Source organism: Aotus nancymaae, unplaced genomic scaffold (genome assembly GCF_030222135.1).
Source record: "Aotus nancymaae isolate 86718 unplaced genomic scaffold, 86718_ANA_hifiasm-v0.15.2.pri h1tg000030l, whole genome shotgun sequence".
In the NCBI taxonomy this organism is placed as follows: Eukaryota; Metazoa; Chordata; class Mammalia; order Primates; family Aotidae; genus Aotus; species Aotus nancymaae.
This window is the reverse complement of record NW_026988443.1, coordinates 6,497,382-6,522,638: the sequence shown is the minus strand read 5'-3', so window position 1 is coordinate 6,522,638 and position 25,257 is coordinate 6,497,382. Positions and strand designations below refer to the sequence as shown.

The 25,257-nt window shown below is 42.8% G+C and overlaps 1 long non-coding RNA gene across 1 annotated transcript; it reads right to left on the bottom strand.

The window, feature by feature from the left end:
• Window positions 1–2,824: 2,824 nt before the first annotated feature.
• On the bottom strand, window positions 2,825–20,312 carry LOC105714115 (uncharacterized). Its single transcript, XR_001106744.1, has 3 exons — window positions 20,175–20,312; window positions 15,940–15,996; window positions 2,825–3,066 (listed from the first exon to the last, which is right to left on the bottom strand). It is a non-coding gene; the product is annotated as an uncharacterized LOC105714115 (long non-coding RNA).
• Window positions 20,313–25,257: the final 4,945 nt, after the last annotated feature.

The window sequence follows — 25,257 nt, the reverse complement described above, 5'->3', positions numbered from 1 at the left end:
TTAGAGTAGGTGTGATGTGGTGATGAGAAGGACATATATTCTGTGGATTTGGGGTGGAGCGTTCTGTAGATGTCTATTAGGTTTGCTTGGTCCAGATCTGAGTTCAAGTCCTGGATATCCTTGTTAATTTTTTGTCTCGTTGATCTGTCTAATATTGACAGTGGAGTGTTAAAGTTTCCCTCTATTATTGTGTGGGAGTGTAAGTCTCTATGTATGTCATTAAGAACTTACTTTATGTATCTGGGTGCTCCTGTATTGGGTGAGTATATATTTAGGATCGTTAGCTCTTCATGTTGCATTGATCCTTTTACCATTATGTAATGCTCTTCTTTGTCTCTCTTGATCTTTGTTGGTTTAAAGTCTTTTTTATCAGAGACTAGGATTGCAACTCCTGCTTTTTTTTTTCCTCTCCATTTCCTTGGTAAATCTTCCTCCATTCCTTTATTTTGAGCCTATGTATGTCCTTGCATGTGAGATGGGTTTCCTGGATACAGCACACTGATGGGTTTTGACTTTTTATACAATTTGCCAGTCTGTGTCTTTTGATTGGAGCATTTAGCCCATTTACATTTAAGGTTAATATTGTTATGTGTGCATTTGATCCTGCCATTTTGATGCTAGCTGTTTGTTTTGCCTGTTAGTTGACACAGTTTCCTCATTGTGTCGATGCTCTTTACCATTTGGGACGTTTTTGGAGTGGCTGGTACTGGTTATTCCTTTCTATGTTTAGTGCTTCTTTCAGGAGCTCTTGTAAGGCAGGCCTGGTGGTAATGAAATCTCTGAGCAATTGCTTGTTTGTAAAGGATTTTATTTCTCCTTTAAGTTTAGTTTGGCTGGATATGAAATTCTAGGTTGAAAGTTCTTTTCTTTAAGGATGTTGAATATTGGCCCCCACTCTCTTCTGGCTTGTAGGGTTTCTGCTGAGAGATCCACTGTGAGTCTGGTGGGTTTCCCTTTGTGGGTAACCCGACCTTTCTCTCTGACTGCCCTTAGCATTTTTTCCTTCATTTCAACCCTGGTGAATCTGATGATTATGTGCCTTGGGGTTGCTCTTTTTGAGGAATATCTTTGTGGTGTCCTCTGTATTTCCTGGACTTGAATATTGGTCTGCCTTGCTAGGTTGGGGAAGTTCTCCTGGATAATATCTTGAAGAGTGTTTTCCAGCTTGGATTCATTCTCTCCATCACATTCAGGTACACCTATCAAACGTAGATTAAGTCTTTTTACATAATCCCATATTTCTTGGAGGCTTTGTTCATTTCTTTTCGCTCTTTCTTCTCTAATCTTGCCTTCTCATTTTATTTCATTGAGTTGATCTTAAATCTCTGATATCTTTTCTTCTGGTTGGTCGATTCAGCTATTGAAACTTGTGTATGCTTCACGAAGTGCTCTTGTTGTTTTTTTCAGCTCCATTAAGTCATTTATATTCTTCTCTAAGCTGTTTATTTTTGTTAGCATTTCATCAAACCTTTTTTCGAGGTTCTTAGTTTCTTTGCATTGGGTTAGAACATGTTCTTTTAGCTCTGAGAAGTTTGTTATTACCCACTTTCTGAAGCCTGTTTCTGTCAATTCACCAGATTCATTCTCCATCCAACTTTGTTCCCTTGCTGGTGAGGAGTTGTGATTTCTTAGAGGAGGAGAGGCATTCTGGTTTTGAGTGTTTTCATCCTTTTTGCACTGGTTTCTTCCCATCTTTGTGGATTCATCTACCTGTGGTCTTTGTAGTTGGTGACTTTTGGATGGGGTCTCTGAGTGGATGTCCTTTTTGTTGATAATGAAGTCATTTCTTTCTGTTTTTTAGTTTTCCTTCTAACAGTCAGGCCCCTCTGCTGTAGGACTGCTGGAGGTCCACTCCAGATCCTGTTTGCCTGGGGATCACCTGTGGTGGCTGTAGAACAGTAAGGGTTGCTGCCAGTTTCTTCTTCTGTTATCTTCATCCCAGAAGGATACCAGCCAGATGTCAGCCTGAGCTCTCCTTTATGAGGTGTCTCTTTGAATATACAGGAGTCAGGGAACTGCTTAAGGAGACAGTCTGTCCCTCATAGGAGCTCAAGTGCTGAGCTGTTAGCTCCGTTCTTCCGTTCAGAGCTGCTGGGCAGGTATGTTTATGTCTGCTGCAGCACAACTCATAACCACCTTTTTTCCCAGATGCTTTGTCCTGGGAAGGTGGGGCTTTATTTATAAGTTCCTGATGTGCTGCTGCCTTTTTTCAGAGATGCCCTTCTCAGCTAGGACATAGCCTAGCCACAGTCTGCCTGCAGCGGTGTTGCTGAGCTGCCGTGGGCTCTGCCCAGCTGCTGTGTAAACTTCCTTGTGGTTTTGTTTACAGAGGTATAGTCAGAACTGCCTCAGCAATGGTGGATTGCCTTAGTAAAGGCAGACTGCCTTGGTAATGGTGGATGCCCTTCCTCCCACAAAGCTAGACCATCCCGAGTCCAGCTGTGTTTGCTGCGAAACTCAATCCAGAATATTTCAGATTTCTGGTTTTTGTAGGGGTGGGACCCGCTGAGCCAGATCACCTGGCTCCCTGTTTCAGCCCCTTTTCTTTTCAGTTGAATGGGTGGCTCAGTCTTCCAAGCATTCCAGGCTTCAGTTGAAATGCCTGCCCAGATTTGTGTGAGTTTTTGTGCAGAGACCCACTGTGCTGGCTGAAACAGCTGTGCTGGAAATTCATGGCACTTTTCAGCCTGGGAATCTCCTGTCTGTGGGCAGTAATAACTCTTTTGGAAATGCAGTGATCACTCACCCTCTGTGTTGTTCTCACTTGGGACTGCACTCCAGAGCTGTTCCTATTCGGCAATCTTGGATTCCTCCCCCAATCCCCAGATATTTTTAAAAGGTTCTCACATTCTTTTAATTAACTTCCATGAGGGGAGGGCAGAAATCAAATTAATAAGTCAGAAGGGAATGCTGCCATTTAGGGAAAGAAATGAGCTTTGATGTGAAACAATCTTCAGTTCAGATCAACTCTCTAGCTATGTGGCTTTAGGAAAGTTGTTTAACCTCTCTGAGCCTCAGTTTCTGTATCCAAAACATGTGCATAGCAATCCTTTCCATTCAGGGTTCCTGTGAGAATTAAATGAGATGATGTAAGTCAATCTCTAGCTCAGCCCTTTTGTCTTAAATTAAATATGTCCACAAAATTTTACAGCTCTTCCTATCAAGAGGCGAAGTTTATTTTCCTGTTGCTGAATATGGGCTGACTCTGTGAGTGGCGTTGACCAGAAGAATGTAGTAGAGGTGACATCATGCAACTAAACCTTAAGGGAAAATGCAACTTTCACCGGTGGCTTCCTGAAGCACCAGAGACCGCAGATCAGGAAATTGGTCTAGCCTTCTCCCAGGAAGCAGCATCAGGGTGTCCAGTCAGGTGTCCCAGCGCAGCTGCTAGACATGTGCCCGAGGTCATCTAGGGACCTTCCAGCTGAGACAAGCAGAAAATTACACAGCCAACTTACAGAATTGTAAGCAATTCTGGTTGATTTAAATCATCACGTTTTGCAGGGATATTGTGTTATATAGCAGAGGCTACTTGAAACAGTCCACAATATAGACTGGTTGAATTGAATAACTGTAGAGGTGAAAATTCCTTGAAAAATACAGCACATGCTTTTAAGCCCAAGCTGCTATTATTATTCATACTGACTAGTTATAGTAAGAATACAATAAGAGGTAACAATGTAACAATCATGGTTGTTTGATGCCTTCTTATTTCCTGTCCCCTGGGAGAAGACCACAGTCAGCTGGAACAGGATTTGACAGGCTCAAATAAGCAGGAACCTTCTTTGCACACAAACATTTTATATCTCTCTGTCTTTTCCTGTCTGTAATAGCTCTGCATCGCCTCACTGGGCCACCTGGGATGGTGCCACAGCTCCTATTAATATTGCCATACGTGGCAGCATTGCACTCGAGTGCCACGCTCTCAGCTGCCTGTGTGTGGCACAGCGCCTATTTTTAGTGTTTTACATCTATAATTATGTATGTTTCACTGCCTCTCAAATGCATATTTGCTCTGGGGAGAGGTTATGCTTATGTAATCTCAGCTATTTTTGATAGGACAAAATGTGTTATACCAACCTGCTAAGTCTCATTCAACTAGAGCAAACAGTCCAACAGTCTCTTCCTCACTCAAACTCCCATGTAAGCAGGAGTGATATTTGAGCCATTTTGAGTACTGGTAAAGCATTGTCACTGACAAATCAGAATAGAACCAGCCGTTACGTCACATTGGTGTTTATAGCTCTGTTCTTAAGGGCCACTTTAGTCTACAAATCTATTCATGATTTTTACAAATTAACATTCCCTGCAAGGAAACCAGTCAACTGGGGAGGGGAGCTTCGTGTAATCCTGGTGTTATCCGGATGACATCAGCCTTGCTGACTGACTGAATCCATTTCCCAAAGTGTCATGTCCTTGGTCAAGAAGTTTCTCCAATGCAGTTTTCTAGCTCAGAAGGAAGAAGAACTGGCAAAGTCAAGACCAACTTGGTAGGCCTCAGTGAGGGAGATCTGGGGCCCAGGTCTAGCAGATGGAGCAGGTAACCTGGGGGAGGCCCCAGCTGTGGGGATGCTGCAGAGATCCAGCCAGGGAGATGGGTGCAGGTCAAAGCAGCTGAGCAGCTGGCAGTGGGAAGCAAGCAGATAGGAACAGGATCCCAGGCCTGCAGAAACCAGATCGCAAGATGCCCCAGGAAAGGGAATTCCACCTAGGGGAAACACAGTCTTTTACTCATTTACTCACTCATTCTTGCATTCAGTGGACATTGACGGAATTGTCTACTGGGAGGCAGATACTGCCCTAGTTGCCAAGGAAACAGATAAAAACGTCTAGCTTACTTACAAGTTATCTGTTTTTCCCTATGTATTAAAATGTTTAAGTAGAAAACTTAGAAAATACAGAAAAGAATAAAGAAGAAACTCTACTTTCTGGATTGTCATCTCTTAGAGACCATCCTTGTTAATGTCTGGCTTATCTTCTGATTTGTACATAGTATATACTTTTTAACCTCAGAATTGGGATTGTATGATATCAACTATTTTTCCCTCAGTATTACTTTTCCAGAAGTTTCTTACACCTCTAATAGTTTTTGTGAATCTGACTTTTAATGGATGCAGAGAATCTCATTTTGGGGACTTGCTATAAATTATTTAATGGCTCTCAATTCTCATAAATGTTGTCTCCAAATAAAAAATTTTGTATCCCCTTAAAATTGTCATTTATGGCTGGGCATGGCGGCTCATGCCTGTGATCCTAGCACTTTGGAAGGCCAAGGCGGGTGGATCACCTGAGGTCAGGAGTTAGAGATAAGCCTGGCCAACATGGCGAAACCCAGTCTCTACTAAAAATACAAAAATGAATGGAGCGTGGTGGCAGATGCTGTAATCCCAGCTACTCAGGAGGCTGAGGCAGGAGAATAGCTTGAATCCCAGGAGGTGGAGGTTGCAGTGAGCCGAGATTTCCCCACTGCACTCCAGCTTGGGTGACAGAATGAGACTCCATATCAAATAAAAAAAAATTGGCATTTATATGCCACAAAAACATGCCATCTAGTACCTTCATGAAAAATGAAACTAAATAGAGCGGTGGTCTCCTCTATTGGAGAAGTATATCAGAACACGAGTGAAAGTTATAGTACTATATCAAATAACCTTAATTAGCTCTAGTTTGTAAAAAAAATTTCAAACTTCCATAGTTTTTCATACATTATTTTCACTATTATAACTATTGAAATGATAATAATCATCATTGGCAAGAGCACAGAGAAATGAACACTTACATATGTCTATTGAGAGCTCAAATTCCATTATGTTCAAAGATTTTAAAATGCTCAGACTCAGCATTCACCTTCTAAGAATTTGTTAAGAAATTAATATTAAATATGTGTACAAAGATTTATGAAAAACAATATTTATATCAGCATTATTTTTGTGCTTAATACATAGTAACTTCTAAAAATGGAAGCTATAATTACCAGTACTAGCATCACCAATTCCTTTTCCAGCCCCATCTGGCTTTTAGAATAAGAATATTATAATTAATACATTTTTACATTGGGCGTCATCTCTTTTCAGAATTATTTTTTGACACTTGCATTGTTTTATAATCATGTTAACTGCAATTATTGAGAAATTAACTTTAAATTTTTTGGTTCTGTATTAAGCAATGTTTCTTTTATATTGCTTTTCCTCACATCTGAATTATTTATTTTGCTTCATTTTTCAGCCACCTGGAGCATTTCTTTGATGACTTTTGTTTTCAAGATGTAATAGTCACAACAAATATTGTTTGTGACTCCGTCCCCGTAAGATTACCCACACACTTTGGGAGGGCTATGACTGGGATTGCAGACACCACCCCAGGAGCAGAAGCACAAAAACGATTAAGAATATACAAGAATGGTACCTTGGCTCCATATAGTCTTAGTTACCAGTCTCAATCCTTTGAAAGTCTTTGGATTTTGATAACATTTTATCTTAAAATTTGCTAAAAAGTATAACCTAGTGCAATTTCTTTCTTTCTTCTTCTGTAGGTAGTTTGGGTGTTTCTACCCCCACCCCAGGGGACTAAATGATTATAGGATTTTGCATTTTTTGTTCTTGAAATGCAAACATTTTACCCATCTATGTATCAAAGAACTCTTAGAGGGGACAGAAAATCTTTTCTTAGAGGGCCATAAGGCTTTCTAAGCGGGTCATAGGGTCTGTAGTGGCGAGCACACAATTCTGCTGTTGTAGCAGGAAACCCACCAGAAACGAAGCATAAATAAGCAGGCATGGCTATGTTCCAATAAAACTTTATTTACAAAAGCAGGAAAACAGCCTTCTGGGGCAGTTTGCCTCCAGATTCTACAGACATAAGTCTTGCTTCAGCTCGGGGAAATTTTCTGTCGTATCTTGAGTTATTTTTTCTCTTTCATTTGCCCTGTTGCCACCATTTAAAATCTTACATAGCGAGTTGATCTTTACATCTAGCTTCCTTTCTAGCTTCCTCTCTCCTTTTTCTTTCTCTCTGTCTGTTCTCATTTTCTCCATTTCTTTTCTTGTTTTCACTGATTCTGGGAGGATTTCTTGAGCTCACTTCTAAATTCACAGATTCTGCTGTCTGTTCCATTCAATCTGCTTTGTATTGCCTTCATAACACTAGCAAATTTCCATGATTATGCTTTTCTTTTTTTTTTAATTGCATTTTAGGTTTTGGGGTACATGTGAAGAACATATAAGATTGTCGCATAGGTACACACATGGCAGTGTGATATACTGCCTTCCTCCCATCACCTATGTCTGGCATTTCTCCCCATGCTATCTCTCCCCAACTCCCCACCCCGCACTGTCCCTCCCCTATTTCCCCCCAACAGACCCCAGTGTGTGATGCTCCCCTCCCTGTGTCCATGTGTTCTCATTGTTCAACACCCGCCTATGAGTGAGAACATGTGGTGTCTGATTTTCTGTTCTCGTGTCAGTTTGCTGAGAATGATGGTTTCCAGGTTCAAACATGTCCCTACAAAGGCCACAAACTCATCGTTTTATATGGCTGCATAGTATTCCATGGTGTATATGTGCCACATTTTCCTTGTCCAGTCTGTCATTGATGGGCATTTGGATTGGTTCCAGGTCTTTGCTATTGTAAACAGTGCTGCAATGAACATTCGTGTGCATGTGTCCTTATAGTAGAACGATTTATACTCCTTTGGTTATATACCCAGTAATGGAATTGCTGCGTCACATGGAATTTCTATTTCTAGATCCTTGAGGAATCACCACACTGTCTTCCACAGTGGTTGAACTAATTTACACTCCCACCAACAGTGTGAAAGTGTTCCTATTTCTCCACATCCTCTCCAGCATCTATTGTCTCCAGATTTTTTATTATGCTTTTCACCGGGAAACTTTCTTTCTGGATTTCAGGTATTTCCATTAAAAGAAACAATATCTCTAATATTATGGGAAATACCAACATTAGAGATCATTTTTACCCTTGTTTATTGGTACAGTTTTACATCATAAGAGAGTATTTGTTTTGATTTCTCAAAATAAGCTCTGTTTCTTAAATCACAGAACCTTTTCCTACCTCTGTTAAATTTTCTTTTATTGTACCTTTGGCAGAGGGAAAACTGTTGATCCATTGTTACCACCTGAGAATGATCCTATTAGAAACTTATTTAAATATGTTACTCACAGAAGGGAAAGGACTTCTTGGTCTATTCTGTAGGTAATTTTCTAGTTTGGAGGTCCAGTTGACTACGAGGAACAGAAAGTGCATGAGTGCAACGTGCAGCAGGAAAATGCACCATTTCCTGGAGGTTTCTTTTCACCCTGTGCAGGCACTGGGGCAGCAGCCTCCGCAGTCATCTGCAGGGCTCTAAGATTTGCGCACTCCACTGCTTGGGACCCTCTCCTGGTCGTCCTCACCTAGCCTTTCCAGTGAGAACTCCATTTGCTTTCCTATTGAGGTAGGAGGCAGAACTTGACTTGGAGGTGGAGCTTGGATCCCAGACCTAATTGAGGATTAGCTAAAACAGGTCAGGGCAGAAGCACCTCCCCAGAAGACACACCCATCAGTGTGCTATGTCAGTTTATCAGTGCCATGGCAACACCCAGAAGTTACCTCCCTCTTCCATGGCAACACCTGACAACCCAGAAGTTCTAGAAATTTCTGCATGGACCTCCCCTTATTTTGCATATAATTAAAACTGTATATAATATAAAATTGCATATAATAATTTGATAAACATTGTGCAATTTGATAAACAAATAATTGCTGTGAGTGCAGCAGCGCTTCTAAGCTGCAAACTCTGGGCACACCGCTTATAGGGCAGCCTGGCCTATCTGCTGCTGTACACTGCTGCTTCAATAGAAGTGGCTGTTTAACACCGCCGGCTTGCCCTTGAGTTATTTCCTGGGGGAGGCCAAGAATCCTCCTCGGCTAAGCCTCAATTTGGGGGCTTGCCTGTCCTGCATCAATATGGCAGGAAGATTTATTATTGTCTGGAACATGTACTTATCTGCCATGACTGTATTAACAGCCCCAAATCAGGGCACCAAACCCTTGCTTTCATTGAGTCTCCTCGGCAATAGCTGTTTTTTTCTTCCTACACTATTTATACCATGTGAAGCCTGGTGTGAGTGGTGCTCTTGGCTGTTTTCTATCAGGGGCAGTGGGACAATTCCTAAAGTTGTTTAAGGAATTGTCCCATACCAATTACCCTGCAGTCCACCCTAGTAAATAACATGAACCCAACGAGGAGGGGCTTGTGCAGCTCTTGGGGAATCCCCTCCACTTCTGCAGGGGCCCTTCCTGTGTCTGCATGAGAAGGCAGCCTTCCTTCAGTCACTTTCCTTCTCCATCACATCCTTTAAAGGAAAGTACTCAAGTTTCTAGGTTATCCATGGCTTACAGAGGTTTTTTTTCTTTCTTTCTTTCTTTTTGTTTTTGTTAATTTGCCATAGTAAGGTTTGGAGAGGCAAGGGAATTAAACAGATAAACTCTAATTGCTCTCTGGAAATGGAAGTCACAGTTTCTTCTTGATTCCTTCTGACAACTTGAATTAACAGACGGAAACTTTTCTCTTGCTTCCTGCAGTAACTCAGTTCAGTTGGGAGGCACTTGTGGTCCCCTTGTTCGGAGCAGTTCTGTCTTCTCATAGGCCTGTGATTTTTCTTTGTTTGCTTTAACCCATTGCTAGGAGTTAACCCATTGCTAGGAGTTCTGTCAGCGATTGTGTGGGTCACTGAGTGAATGATTTAGGCCAGGACAATGGGAGAAGGGAATGGATTAAATTGGATGGAGTTCTGTTTGGCTGATTGGAAGATCTAGAAGCTGAAGGAAGAAGAGGGAGCTAGAAGAGGCCGGGGTAAGGGGCCAGCATGGATGGAAGTGGTGGCAGGGAGTTTAGACTCCCTGCTCAAGGTTCCTTTTCTGTGTTTGGTATTTGCACTGGGGAGGGGGGTCTTTCTATTGCAAGCACAAAGTCCACCTTAGAGGGAGTTAACTGAGGAAGGGAAACCAAGGGATAGTTCTGGTTTCAAGTAGAGCTGAATTTAAAGTACAAATTCTTTGAGAATCCAGTTTCTATCACTTCCGTGTGCTTTCTGCTATGAGATTGATTCTCAGGCTCACTGTAGTGGCCCCTAAAACTTCTGGGTGATAAAGAGGCTGTAACAGCCCCAGCCTCACCCCTCCGCCTCCCCTTCCCTGTCCCCCCGCCCCACCAGCTCAATTCCAATAGCATAGAGCTTGAATCTTTCCCTTGGTTTCCATTAAACATTTTTTTTATTAATAACAGCTTTATTGAGATGTAATTCACATACCATACAATTCACCCACTTAAAGTAAAATTTAGTGGTTTTAATATATTCATGGAATTATGCAACCATCGGCACAATCAATTTTAAAACATTTTCATTACCTCAGAAAGAAACACCGTTCCCATTAGCAGTCATTCCACATCCCCCCCTCCCCCAGCCCTAGGCAACCACGAATCTACTCCTTGTCTCTACGGATCTGCCTTTCCCGAACACTTCACACAATAGGTGGTCTTTTGCGATGAACTTCTTTCACTTGGCATGATGTTTGAGAGGTTCAGTTGCATTGCAGCGTGTGTCTGAATCTTATTTCTTTTCATGGCTGAATAATACTCCATTGCATGAATACATCATATTTTGTTTATATATTCATTGGTCTAAAGATACTTGGTTTATTTCCACCTTTTGTCTATTACAGTGCTGCTGGAAACATTTGTGTGCATTATGTAAACATTTGGTTTCATTTCTCTAGGGTGTGTACTTAGGAGTGGAATTGCTGGGTGATATAATTCACCTTTTGAGGAGCTCCCTTTTTTCCCAAGCAGCTACACTATTTTATACTCTCACCAGCAATGTCTAAGGCTTCAGCTTATCCACTTCCTTGCCAGTCTTGTTCTGATCTATCTATTTGGCTGTAGCCATGCTTATGTTGTGAAGTCATATCTTATTGTTGACTCCCACTAAACTTTTTAAAACCGTTGTGATTGGACCACGCTGGGTGGTGAGACCATTCTTGAATCAATCTCTGTGTCAAAGTCCATTTTGTGCTGGATTGACCAGACCTGGGCCAATAGCTTCATCCCGGAGATCCTTGTAGACCATGTGGACTCAGAATGAAGAAAAGGGTTGACTCCAAGTTCAAAATCAGTGTCATTACTAGGGTAAGAGGAGCTGGGATGCTGGGAAGATGAGAATTCATGTCTACTAAAGCTCAGCAGCCAGCAGTGTGCTGGAGCTGTGCCCTGAACCAGGCCTGGATGAAAATCGGCTTCAGGGTTTAATCCCAAGGAATTGCTGCTCTGGGTGTCCCCTTCACTGTGCCCCTGGCACCATGGCCACTTATCCATGGCACTGACCAGTTCTAGAAGCTTTAGCCCACTCTCATCTCCAGTTCTCATCCCAGCAAGGCAGTTGATGAGGATCTGAAAAGACAGTTTTGAAATGTTTATCAAACAGACCCCTCCTTCCCATTTTGGAAATCATGAATTCTTCAATATGGTCCATCTGCCGTGTATCTCACAGATGTTCCTCAGACCTTCTGGCCTATAAATACCACCCTTCACTAATATCCAGTATGGATAAGATTTTTCTTATTTTTACATACAGTTGGTCATTTTCTGAGGAATCTTGGAAGATAGACAGGTATGTGTTTCTGTTGTTGTCTTCCTGCACTAGAGAAGTAACTCCAACATGTTTTCTGGAAACGGCTTATGACTCAAGCAATCTATTTCAAGACTGGGTTAAAAATGATGCTACTTCTACTAAAAATACAAAAATTAGCCAGGCACGGTGATGTGCGCTTGTAGTCCCAGCTACTTGGGAGGCTAAGGCAGGAGAATTGGCCGAACCCAGGGGGTGGAGGTTGCAGTGAGTCAAGATCACATCGCTACATCCCAGCCTGGGTGACAGAGCATTTTTTTTTTTTCCAAAAGAAAAATAATGCTATTTCAAAACACGTCATGTCTCACTGGACACTCTCCACATGGTCGGTAATATAATAGAAATCAGCTGTCACCTATTGAAGGTTTACTACGTGGTGGGCACTATGGAAGACAGTTTCATGTATTACCTCATTTAATCATCAAATCCTCATGTTATTCTCACATTATAAATGAGGAAACTGAAGCTCAGAGAGGTTAAGTGACTTATCAAAAGTCACACAGTAAACTACAACAATTCACATGTAGTGCTAGAATTTTTAAGTGACCCTGCCTGCCACTGTGATCTTCCCAACACTATAGCCATCCAGACCTTCCTCCAATCCTGCAGACCCTCCTTGTGAATATAAGAAACCCATCCCCCAACCTGAGCTTTCCTGGTTTGGCCATCATCGGGGTCTGCCTGGCCTCTTGAGTACTCTGCTCTCTGGCTCCCTGACCCCAGTCTTCCTTCCTTCAATCCATCCTTTGCCCTCCAGCCAACTTTCTCTAGTGCAACGCTGATTGTATCGCTGCCTGATTCAACTCTTCAAAGCCAAGCGTTGGAAACTCCTCAGTGCGGGGCACGCACGGGCTCCTGTGATGCCGTCTCTCTTGCTGTCCCCACACCCTCTGCTCTGCTGCTCATGTGAACTGTTTGCAAGTCCATCCGTGCACCATGCTGCTTCTCACTTCTGTCTTTGCACCACTAGTCATTTTGTCTTTTTACCTCTGTCCCTGCCCCTCACCAGTTTCACTCCTCTGTGCCCTTCGTCCTTCAAGACCAAATCTACGTAGCAGCCTGTAGAACAAGACGCTTCTTCAAAACCACCACGTAGACACAGCCACCAGGTCTTTAAGCAGGAACTCCATGGCCTTGTAGCTTCGAATCACACCAGCCTACCTGGTTGACCCACTTACTAGGTTGTCCTCAGTGTAGGGAACAGAAAGACTGCTACGGTCATCTGGTCGACCAGAAACCCTTTTCTTAACAGAGATCAAAGCTTAACCCATGTTCCATATGGCCAAGTTCATGTTCCCTGGGCCATTTCAACAACCCAGACATAAGCAGACTTGGCCAGTTTTTCCATCTGCAAATTGAAAGGGAATGTTTCCCCCAGATAATCTCCAAGGCCCTTTTCTACTCCAAATTTCAGGATTGCACGTACTATCTTATCTTAGGGTCTACACTGAGCTAAACATGATCTCGCATTTCCCCGCCTCTTTCTGAGACTTGCCCCTTGTCCCTTGGTTACTTTCAGGGTACAGCATACTCCTGGAAAGTGATCTGGGCTATAAGGAGTGGGTACTGTGCTTCCATTATTCATGAGTCCCAGGTCCAGCAGTCCTGCAGATGGAGGATTTGAGCAGTGGGTCCCCAGCAGGCTACATGTCCTACTTGAGCAGGAATAAAAGGCCAGGTTGGATGCCTGCAGGAAGGGTAAACAAACCCATACATTTGCTACGACAAAAAAAAGAAAGAAAGAACGAAAAGAAATATTGATTATGTGGCATTGAAGTGCCTGGGGCTTTAACAGACATTCAAAATTGGACGCATTGCTCAAGATCAATAGTAGGTTTTATGCTTCTGACCTAAAAAGTACCAGCTCTCTGTAATTTAAACACCAACAGCCACGAGGATAACTCCTAGCATCTGGTCTGCTTTCCTCAGGTACCCTGGATTCAACTGTGGCCGTCTCTGCAGCCATTTTCCTTTTTCTTTCTTTCTTTCTTTTTTTTTTTTTTTTGCCAGAAGATGACAGTGGATAAATAAAAGGATTATTTTCAGGAATGTGGAATCAACTGCTTCTGATATCATTGCCTGAAATGATAACCTCAGACAGTAGTGTTGCATGGCTGAAGACGGGGAAGTCAGCTCGTGGACAGGAGGCAGGAAACAGGGGTGGGTTTCTGAGGTTGGAAATGAAGGACAGGAGAGGTGAGTGCTTACCGGCCAATTTCTCAGGCCTGAGGCTGTGCTAGGTGCACACAGCTTCTCCCCGTCTTTGTGCCAGCCCATGGGATGGGAGGAGGCGCCGGTTTACAAGGGAAAAACACAGTCAGTAACTTCCTTGATTGAGTGGGGATTTGGCTACAGCTAAGGGGATGGCCAGATAATTTCTAGGGGGACACTTGTGTCTAAGAATTTTCACACATGCATATTTTCACACACACACACTCACACATACTTCTTGTTGGCTGGGACAAACAGAAGCAGAAGAGGACTGTCACTATTATGGCTCTGGGCTCTGATGGCCTGAGATTCCATCCTGGCTCCACCAATTATCAGCTGTGACTTGAGACCATTTACTCAGCTTGCCTTTCTCTCAATTTCTTCATATGTAAAATGGGGGCAATAATCATAATTAATAACAACAATTTCTACAGTTTAGGGTTCTTGGGAAGATTAAAAGGGTCACGACAGGTAAAGTTGAGCACAGAACAAGCACATGGTCAGTGTTAGCTAACTTTAGTAACCAGTAGGCAGGCAGGTTTGGCAGAGAATGTGGCTGTTTCAGGTTGCCAGGATGCAGGTTGAGATGTTGATTTCAACAGAGATTCCAGTTTAGCAGGGCCCAGGTGGGCCGACACCCACCCCAGCATCCTAGGCACATGCACACAGGTGAACCATGGCACCAGCCTTTCAAGAGGTAGGTTCCTACCTGTGGCTCTAGCTGCCCCCACCATATCTCAGGCAGTGCCCTCCGGTCCTCACTGGAGGGGGCACCTTAACTGGGGGAGCCTGCAGCTTTTCTGGATGCCTGACTCTCTTAACACCCCCAGAGATGATCTGTGCCCCTTCTGTGCTGGCTCTGTTTACAGGCACAGAGTGCATTTGTTGGGCAGAGTTGTATAAAGTTTTTCCCCCCACTTTAATTTTGTGGCAGGATAAAACAGTTAATCTGTTTTGACACGCTATCTAAATGGCCCTCAGATCAGTATACGGAAGAAGCCATCCATAAGTCATGTCTTTTATACACATGTACTGGTGTGTACAAGAGAGAGAGTTATATTGGCTGCGAGAGGCAGAATAATAATGGCCATTATTATGGCAAATTCAGGGTCGCCACATTCACTCCACATATCAAATCCTCTTTCAATGAGGCCAGTTCCATCAGCTGTCAGATTCTATTAAATATATCCCTCAGACCCACTGACCAGCTGACAGGAGAGAAACTCAAAACCACACACCCCCCATTAGCATCATAAAATGTGAAGTCAGCTGGAAGAGATGATAACAGAACTGAAAACAGAAGAGATGAAAATCTGCAATGCCCTTGTGTCTTCCTAAATAGAAACCCCAAGAGTTACAAACACACCCATAAAATACCAAGGTAAAAAAAACAACAACAACAAAAACAAAACAAAGATCATCCTGTTGTATGCTCATAATGTAGAATGGTTCTTTTACCTTTTGTTGATGTGAGATTTGCATAAATGTTTCATGAGGTTAATACAATGCATAAACCAAAACGTTTATTAGGCAACATCTGTGCTGTTTTCCGAGATAATGCAGTGTTTCTTCCAAGTCAATGAAATATAACCTATCATAAGATTGGGTTGTTAAAATACTTGTGCAAGGGCTGTGATCATATTTTACACTTTTGCAGATGCTCTGGTTCTACCAGAGAATTTCTTAATCAGACAAGAGTTCGAGATGGCTGGCACCTTGGAAGAAGGTGTAGAGGTTCCCTTGGAGACAGAACAAGAGAGAAGAAGAAAGATTGCTGTGAGTTGACTAGATTTGCTTCTCCATTTTTTCAATCTAACTTTCTAAATTTGGATTTGTTTGCAGAGATATTCACTAAATACTTGAAGGAAAAAAAATTAGATCTATACTTAGAATCTACCATGATTCAGAGAGTGGGTCAAAATGCCCAATGGCTTTGTGCAGCTACAATCCTATCATGATATTGGTTCCATATGGGACTCTTTAAAGCAAAAACAAAAAAAAGTTATGAGACCAATAATTTTTAATGAAACTTGGCTTAGCTCACAAGTAAGTCCAGCAGATGAAACAGCAGCCCAAGCTGGAAACATGATTTTTCTTCTTCCTGGCAGGGATGAAAGAAAGCATCGCTTCAATTAAAAAAGAACCTAATGGAGATATGTTTTGTATTATCAATTTTATGCAAGTAGAGATTTAGACATTGTCTCTCTCTCCTGGTCTCTAAGGGAGTCCCTCTCTTTCTCTGATGACTGTGTTAAATCATTTAAAATGTAGAAGCCTTCCTAATCCTGCCTTTTGGGTTGCACTTTTGATGGAAAGTTTTACTAAAAAATTATTGAAAGCTCTTGTCTCCATCAAATTGGGGCAGATTTTGGAGGTAGAGAAAGTTACCAGGAAATGAGGATGGAGGTCTCTGTCTCTCTCTCTCTCTCTGTCTCTCTCTCTCTCTCTGTCTCTCTCTCTCTCTCTCTCTCTCTCTCTCTCTCCCTCTCTCTCTCTCTTATCTCTCTATCTCACTGTAGCATGAGGTTTCCTACTAGTGACATTTGGGGCTGGATTATTCTTTGTTGTATGGGCTGCCTGTGAATGCCATGATGTTCAGCAGTTTCCCTAGCCTCTACCCACTAGATGCCAGCGACATCTTTCCCCCAGTTTGTGACGACCTCCAAAGTCTCCAGATATTACCAAATGTCCCTTGGAGGGCAACACCGCCCGCCAGTTGAACGCTTTAGTATTTTCCCTGAAACACTTGGACATTTGTTTATTGCCATATCTGGGTGTCCCCTGTCGGATTATTTGCTTAAGGACAAAGGTGACTTTTTATTTAGGTAGTATCTGAGTCTGTTCATATCTAGTGGTCTAGCTCTGTCTGGGTTGGAAAAATCCCATGTGTTAGAACACAGAGGAAGAACACTGGTTGTAAAAGGCGGCCCATGTAATTGTGGGATGAAATGAGCCACGTATGGATCCTCTTGTCCAGGTTCCTGCCTTCAGATGAAACAACTAGGCTCAAAGAGAACTTGTTCTACTGTCACACGTGTCCAGTTGGGGCGGGGGATCTTCCTGGCACCTCTGCCTTGTCTCCGCCTTGCACGTCACTCTATTTTCAATTTCCTGGAGCTCTTACTGCTATTTGAAATCATCTTGCTTATTTATGTGTATACATTTGCCTCTATTTTCAATGGACTGTCTCCCCACTAGAATGCAAACTCCATGAGAATAAGAACTTTGCTTGCTTTAAGTGGCAATGTAGCCCTTTATCCAAACTTGGGGGCTTTGGTATCAGACCCAAGATTGGCTGCTTATTAGCTACATTGACTTTGGGCAGCCATTTAGCCTCACTAAGCTATATTTTCCTTCTCCATAATAATAATAATAATAAAGACCAGTTCCCATCTGATGGAATTAAATAAGATCATACTTAACACATAATACGTGCTCCACAAATATAAGCTGGTATTGTTCAACCACCATAATTATACCTAACACAGTAGTGCTTGGCATGGGAAGAAACACAATAAATATCAGTAAAGTAAATGAATGAATGAATGAACAAATTCTAGTGTCTGTCTGTAATTTTATTTTATTTTACTTTTTAAGATGGAGTATCACTCTTGTCACCCCAGCTGGAGTGCAGTGGCTGGATCTTGGCTCACTGCAACCCCTGCCTCCTGGGTTCAAGTGATTCTCCTGCCTCAGCCTCCTCAGTAGCTGGGATTACAGGTGACCACCACCACGCCTGGCTCTCTCTCTCTCTCTCTCTCTCTCTACATATATATATATATATATATATATATATATATATATAGCATTTTTAGTGGAGACGGTGTTTCATCATGTTGGCCAGGCTAGTCTCAAAATCCTGACCTGAGGTGATCCACCTGCCTCTGCCTCCCAAAGGTCTGGGATTGCAGGCATGAGCCACTGTGACTGGCTTCTAATTTTAAATTTCTCTCATTACAGTTGATAATTTGCTATCAAATCCTCTTTTCTATTTTCACTATAGCTGGGATGCCATGGTCTAATCAAACGTTTATCTCTAAGCAAGTAATTATAGCAATCATATATAAATAAAGTATATATTGGGACCAATAAATGTCCGTTTTTTTTCTTGGTAACATTCCAATTGGTGGTATGTCTTCTCTTAGGAACTATCATTCTCTACAAAGGCCTTCACTATTTTCTGAAATTCAATTTTGTGCTGACCCAGACCATTTTCTCTTTCTCAGGAGTTTGTGGGGAATCTGTCAATGTCCCAAACTAGGTGAAAGTTAGACAGGGACAGTGGCAAGTGGAGTGCTTGGATGAGAGACAGTGCTTTGGGGGTATGTGACATCGCTCAGCCTCCTCCCGCATATGAGTGGCAAATCACCATGTGTGAGAAATATGCTCAATCACAGAAGAAAAAGAGATGTAATTATGTTGTTTATAATGAATTCTGAAGGAAACAAAGAATTTAAGAAGGAAAACTCTGGAGACGACCAGATCCGAAGCCTTTCGGATCATCTGAGCTGCCCTGGAGAAGACGCATAGCTGATCAAACATTCGTGCCGATCATAGGAGGCCGTCCCAGCCCCTGAGAATGCTCAGGAGGAAGCAGAAAAACTCAGGAGCCCCAGAAAACACAGTCCAGCTTTTATTAAAGAAATTATATGCTCCTCTCAGCTTCCACTCGCATCGATAATATCAACTTTTGGACAAACGCATCTCTCTGGGGAACAGGTTCTGAGACTGGCTCCTAATCTTCTTTCTTTGAAGTATCCAAGGGCTTAAAGGCATGTGTCAATATCTGGGGCCTCTGGCCTTTGTAGGAGGGCGTTCGAAAGGGTCCTGCTGTGGAGGAGAGTGAGACCACCAGCATCCACATCCCCCTTTCCGGGATGACTGTTTCCATTCAGCCAGCCTTCAGCCTCCAGACCACCACCTGCCCACGCTGCAGCGAGGACTCCCTGAGGATCCTGTGTCTCATAAAGAGGTGGTCACCATGCACCTCCTGTTTTAACACAGGCCATGCTCAGGGGTTTCCGCTTTCAAGAATTTCTAAAAGATTGATTATGGCCCTTGTTATATCATATGATATGGAATATATTAACTCTTTTGAAAATTATAATGAGAATTGAGTTTATGAATATCTTTGTATACTATTGTCTTTACTAGCATTTCCCAAGTGTGCTGCTAATGTAACAGCCAACACCTAGTTCCTGTGTATTCTGTCACAGGCCCTGTGCTAAGCACCGCACACGCTTCATCATACGTGCTCTTCACACCAGACCCTGGAGATAAGTATGATTATGCTCATTTCATTGAATCCAGATCCTATCCTTTAATCTAAGGTTTTCTGTCAAGTGAGTTTGTAAAAGTCACTTGACCACAACACCTTAAAGTATAGGGTCTTTATTCTATACTAAAGTATAGTAACAAAATTCATTAATCAAGATTAATGAATTCTCAGCCTTTTAATATATTTATATCCATTAGAAATCTTCAAGAGGGAGAATAAAATATGTAAACTTGTCTAGACATATTTTACCATGGAACACTTTTTTCCCTTAGTGTTATTTCCAGGGGTTGGTTTTCTATAGGAAGCTTGCTAGGGAGGGTATGTTCCTAAAGAGACACAGAATCTACTTTCTGGATTAGTCACAAGGCTACAAAGTAGGTCGCTGAATGTCTGTTTGTTTGTTTGTTTGTTTTAGTGAATTATTATGTTTCTACAAACTACTTTCAAAATTGCAATATCAGAATTGAAAACCTGATATAGAGCCAAGACTATCGCATGCTGGATATCAAAAGTCATGGAACTACTTGGGCAGAATTTCCACTGCTTGTAAAAATTCTCACCAAGCTCCTTCATTTTACTCTCTAGGTAATTTCCTAACTTACAGGATCTTTTTCCAGGACTGGAAGAGATTCTTTCAGCAGAACTTCTACAACCTACCTGAGAGCAGGGGCTGAACAGTCCATAGACTAAATCTGGCCTGCCAACTATTTTTGTAAATAAAGTTTTATTGAAACACATCCATACACATTCCTTTACATACTGTCTCAGCTGCTTTCACACTATAGGCCCAGAGTTGCGTGGCTGTGACAGAGACTGTACAGACCACAGAACCTAAAATACTTACTATGTGGCCCTTTTCAGAAAAAGTCTGTCAACTCTTGGCTCAGAGAAACATATTTACAATGATTGTAGAGCCTGGCTACAGCACAAAACTTCTTCAGTAGAAGCCACTGCCTAACATACCTAAGTTCAATTTGAGGCAAGCTATTGCCATGGCTTACCCACTCTTTAAGTTCAGAGATCCTATGTAAAGCCTGTTTTCTGCAGAAGGAAAAAGGAAAAAGACACCAGCATTGATTAAGCTATGATTAGGTATCTGGCAAGGTGCATATACTGCCCCATTTGTAACAATTTAGATAAGCAGATGGTGACCCTATTTTATGCAGAGAAAATTAATTCAATGAGGTGAAGTCATTTGATTAGTAAAGGATTTGCATCTCAAACTCTGACTCAAAGACGGCTGCTGATTCTACAGAATGGTTAAGAGTGAAAGATCTGAAATGACATAGTCAAGACTCCAATTCTAGCTCTGCCACGAACTAGCTTTGTGACTTCTGCAAGTGACATAACCGTGTACCTCAATTTCTTCACCTGTGAAATGGGAAGGAAAACACTATTTTAGTAGAATTTTGAGAACTAAATGAGTTAATCTGTGATATGTGGCACATTAAGGGTACTGAGCATGTGTTAGTTGTTAATGTTAAATGGGTAGGGGCAGAAAAGGATGGAGGATGACATCTAAACTTTTGGCTTGAACAAATTGGGAGTTGGGATGGTATATTCGCCTTATCACATATATAAGTGAACCTCTTGAGCGCAGAGGGTATTTTCCTGTGTCTTCCACACACCCCCATCACCTCAAGTGCCTTGGACAGCATATTCCACTGATGCTTACTGGTTATTGAAGGTGGAATTGGGGAAAGAGGACTATGAGGAAAGTGAATCCTTTTTAATTTTTATAAATTTAGGGAGTACAAGTACAGGTTTCCTACATGCATATATTGCATAGTGGTGAAGTCTGGGCTTTTAGTGTACCCATCACCTGAATAGTGAACATTGTACTGAATGGGTAATTTTTCAGCTCTCTCCCCCTTCACACAGTGTCCCACCTTTTGGAGTGTCCAGTGTCTGTTATTCCACTCTGTGTGTCCGTATATAACCATTGCTTAACTCCCACTTACATGTGAGAACATGCAGTATTTGACTTTCTGTTTCTGAATTATTTCACTTTGGATAATGGTCTCCAGTTCCATCTATGCTGTTGCAAAAGACATGATTTCATTCTTTTTTATGGCTGAATAATATTCCATGGTGTGTGTGTGTGTGTGTGTGTGTGTGTGTGTGTGTGTGTAATAAGAAAGTGGAATCTTGAGCTACTAAAACTGTTGGCAGAATGAGCTAATGTGGGGAGATTGGTTGGCACTAATGATTGATTTTTGCTTCAACTTCAGATGACTGGGCCTTTGTTTAATATTTCAGTGATCTACTATCCCAAGCTTAATGCCTTGAAACAACAATCATTTGCCATCTTTCAAGATTCTGTGGGTTGATTGAGCTCTGTTGAGTGGTTCTTCTGTTCCAGATGTTGCTGATTAGAGCTGGAATCATCTGGGGATTCAATCCCGTTGAAGCAACCAAGAGGGCTCTCTCACACAGTTGCAGTCGATACCAGCTGTGGGCTTGGAGTCCATTTGGGGCTGTTGAGCAGAGCACCTTGATTTACCTCCATATGGCCTCCCCTTTGACTTGGGCATCTCACAGTGTAACCGTTGGACTCCAAGGAAAGAAAGCTTGACTGTCTTTCTCAAAGCCTGCACTTGGAAGTCCCAAGACAATTTTTGCATCCAGATTCAAGGAGAGAGGAAATGGGCTGCCTTTGGATGACAAAGAATTAGTGGCCGGCCGTATTTAAGCCACCATACTCAACTCCTGGACCCCTGTCTGACCTTGCCCTGGAGCTGGTCAGCTGCAGTCAGCATCTTCCTCACAGACAAGTCACTCCTATTATTCTGTTTGAGAGGTTACCCAGGTCTTAACTTTCAGTGGGTCTCTTAGTGTTTGAACATTGCAGTATGTTCAGTAAGGCCTGAGGGAAGGTATTATCATGCCCCTCCTTGCCCTTTCATTGAGCTTCTTAGAGCAATTCCAACATTGCCCGCACCTCTGCTTCTTCTGGTCTTCCTCCTCTACACCTAAATAACTCTTGCTTGCTATTCCTGTCTCAATTTAGGAGTTATCTCCTCCAGGAAGTACTCCCTGCTTTGTACCCACTCCCCTAGCTCAATGCTCTCAATGCATCATGATTTAACCCTCCCTTAACCTGGCCCTGTCCATTCAATCATTGCATTTATCCCCTGAGCTGTCACGGGCTGCTCAGTTCTTGCTCATCTCTGTTAGACAGAAGGTTTCACAGAGGATGGGATCATGCTTAATTCTCCATTGTGTTCTCAGAGGCTCACATGGTGCCTGGGATCCAGTTGGTGCTCAATAAATGAAATCTCTCCACTGTTTCCTACTCTCCTACTCCCAGAATCCGAGCCATCAAGAATGCTAAAGATTGGCAATCAGAAGAGGTTAAGCCTGGGAGAAATTAGTAGGGAAGGCATGAGACCCCAGGGGGAAGGGAACAGAGTGATGCTAAGAACAAGGGGACCCCTTTGCTGGGCCAAGAATCCTGGTACCATTGAGTCAAAGTCAGGCACTTGTGTCCCAATAGTTTCCTGAGCTATGGTAAAGTCTTAAACCCCAATAAATATTTTATTCACATCCAAGAACACCTTATGCCTTGGTGTGGCTCAAAGACCCTGCCTGCAAAGGAGAAGGGAGCACGCTGAGAATGTCACATCTTTGGGCTCTCCTGAAAATGTTCTTCCAAAGCAAACACATGTGAGTTTATAAAAGCAGGTTCATAAAAAAGAAATCAGAGGGGAAGTCGTGGATCTAATAATGCCCCAATACCTTATACTTTTCCACAGGCATCTGGGGCCTGACCCCCCAGTCAGATTGAGCCGCCCACCCAGATGATAGCTGGCCCCTAAGCTGAGGGGCCTGGGGAGGCTTCAGTGATCCTTCTGCTGTAAATGTTGCCTCAGATGGCCTATAACTCTGAGGCTGTGGAGGTGAGTGTTTATTCATAATAATTAGCACCTGGCTGAGCAGGGGCCTCTCCCACCCCCAATATTCCAGGTCATACAGGCAGAGCCCAGGCTGTGGTCTTCTGGGGACAGGTTTCAAAGCAGCTCCTTAGTGGACCTCCCCTAGGTACTAAACAGAACTGCTCCTCCTCACTCTATCCTGTTATCCTCGACTTTTTCCTCCCTAAGAGCAATGTCCCACATCCCAGCTCACAGCATAGACCTCTTCCTTACTTCTGCACAAAATGCAATTGTGTATTTCCTGCTCCCCTTGCTTCTGATATCCCAGAGCAGAGAAGAGGGTCTGAACTAAAACTGTAGGGGAAGAAAGAGCAAAAGCAGCTATCTTCCTTAGCTTCCCTGGGCATGGCATTCATATGACGACATTTGTCACACGCAAATGAACCTGCTGTTCCCAACATGATAAATTTCACATCAGTCCTGCTGACTTGGGCTTACTAATTGCCTGATAGCATTTTCTTTGTTAAGCTTCACTGTGATCATCACACTTTTTGTTGAACTGACAGTAGAAATATTCTGCAGCCAGCAGCCTAAATGCAGCCCAATGCATGAGGACCCTGATCTTTCATGACCGGGATACATGCAGGTACGGGTGTCATTGCTCATGCCCCCGAATATCCAGTCTCTGAAACTGATCTCTGTGTAGGGCTTCCTGGGGCTGCCATAATGCACAACTTCAGGAAGATGCCATTCACACTGTGCTCCTGTGCCCAACGTCCCTGGAAGTGAGTGGGGTACAACTTGTGCACTCTACACAGTGGCCCTGGAAAACTCCATTCTGAATCTGGGGGTATGGTTGGGTGAAATGCAGGGAAACTAGTGAGGCTGTTCACTAAAGGCAACTGGAGCAGGGCCCAGGGGAGAGCATCCATGTTCACAACACTGTTCTAGGTTGTGCTTTTTAAATTCTTAGCTGCCTGTCCCCCTCCCCAAGGCCCTTTGATGGAGACATCTTTAGTTTTACAGGTCAAGTCCAGCTGTCAAATGATACCCAGAGAAAGAGAGGCAGCCTGGATACCAAGAGATGATTAGAATACAACTGAGGTTTGGGGTGAGTAAGGGGAAACCCTGTGGAACTTGGAGGTGTCTTCCTTGTGGGGGCAGTGACAGGGTAAGCCACAGGGAGGTCTCCTCACCTAATCCACACACTCCCTCCCAGCAATGAGATGCAGCCCTCTTATCAGCTGAAGAATTCAGCCAGCCGGTCAGGATCGCATACCACACAGTGGCTGGGCCTGGCTCGGCTGTCTAGTCAAGAACAGGCTGGTCTTTGTTCCTGCGTGACTGGGGGTGCTACTCAGGGATGGAGGATCTAGGGTGGGTGCAATTATGAGATTTTTTTAAAGGTATAGAAATTGTATCTCCCATCTTGGACCATGGGAAAATAAACTGAAGGAGTATGAGGTTGAAAGAGGAGAAAGTGGGGTCATTTTCATCGCTGTAAATTCCTTTTCCCAAAAGTGAACCATGAGTTCACCTGCCTTCCTATTGTTGCAAGAGCCACCACGGGGGTCAAAACAGTTCACTTAACTTTTTAAATCTGGTTCACCTTCTCCTGAATTCATATCCCCTAAGGACTCATAATCCTAAAGTCTTGGCATTTAAAGAATTCTTATGGGCCATCCATCCATGCATCCATGCATCCATCCATGCATCCATCCATCCATCCATCCATCCATCCATCCATCCATGCATCCATGCATCCATCCAACAACCATTTATTGAGAACATACTATGTGCCACCCAATGGTGAACAAGAGAAACAATGACCTGCTGTCATGGAGCTGAGATGCTATGGGGGGAGATGGACAGTAAACAAGCAAACAAATAAGCAAAACAATTACCAGATCATGGTAGATACCCAAAGAGGGAAAACCAATGAGACATGAGAAAATTAGTGGGGAGGTCTGGTGTGATCAGGAAAGACCTCTCCAAAGAGGTAACATTTAAGCTGAAAACTAAAGGATAAGAATAAGCCAACCATACAAAACAAAAATGAAAACAAAACAAAACAAACAAATGAACAAAAAATGGGAGAGGAGCATTCCAGGCAGAGATCAGCAAGTGTTGGTTAAGGGGATTCTCTCAAGTGGGCACAAGCTTGGCAGGTCTGAGGGGCAGAAAGGAGCCCATCATGGCTGGAGCAGGG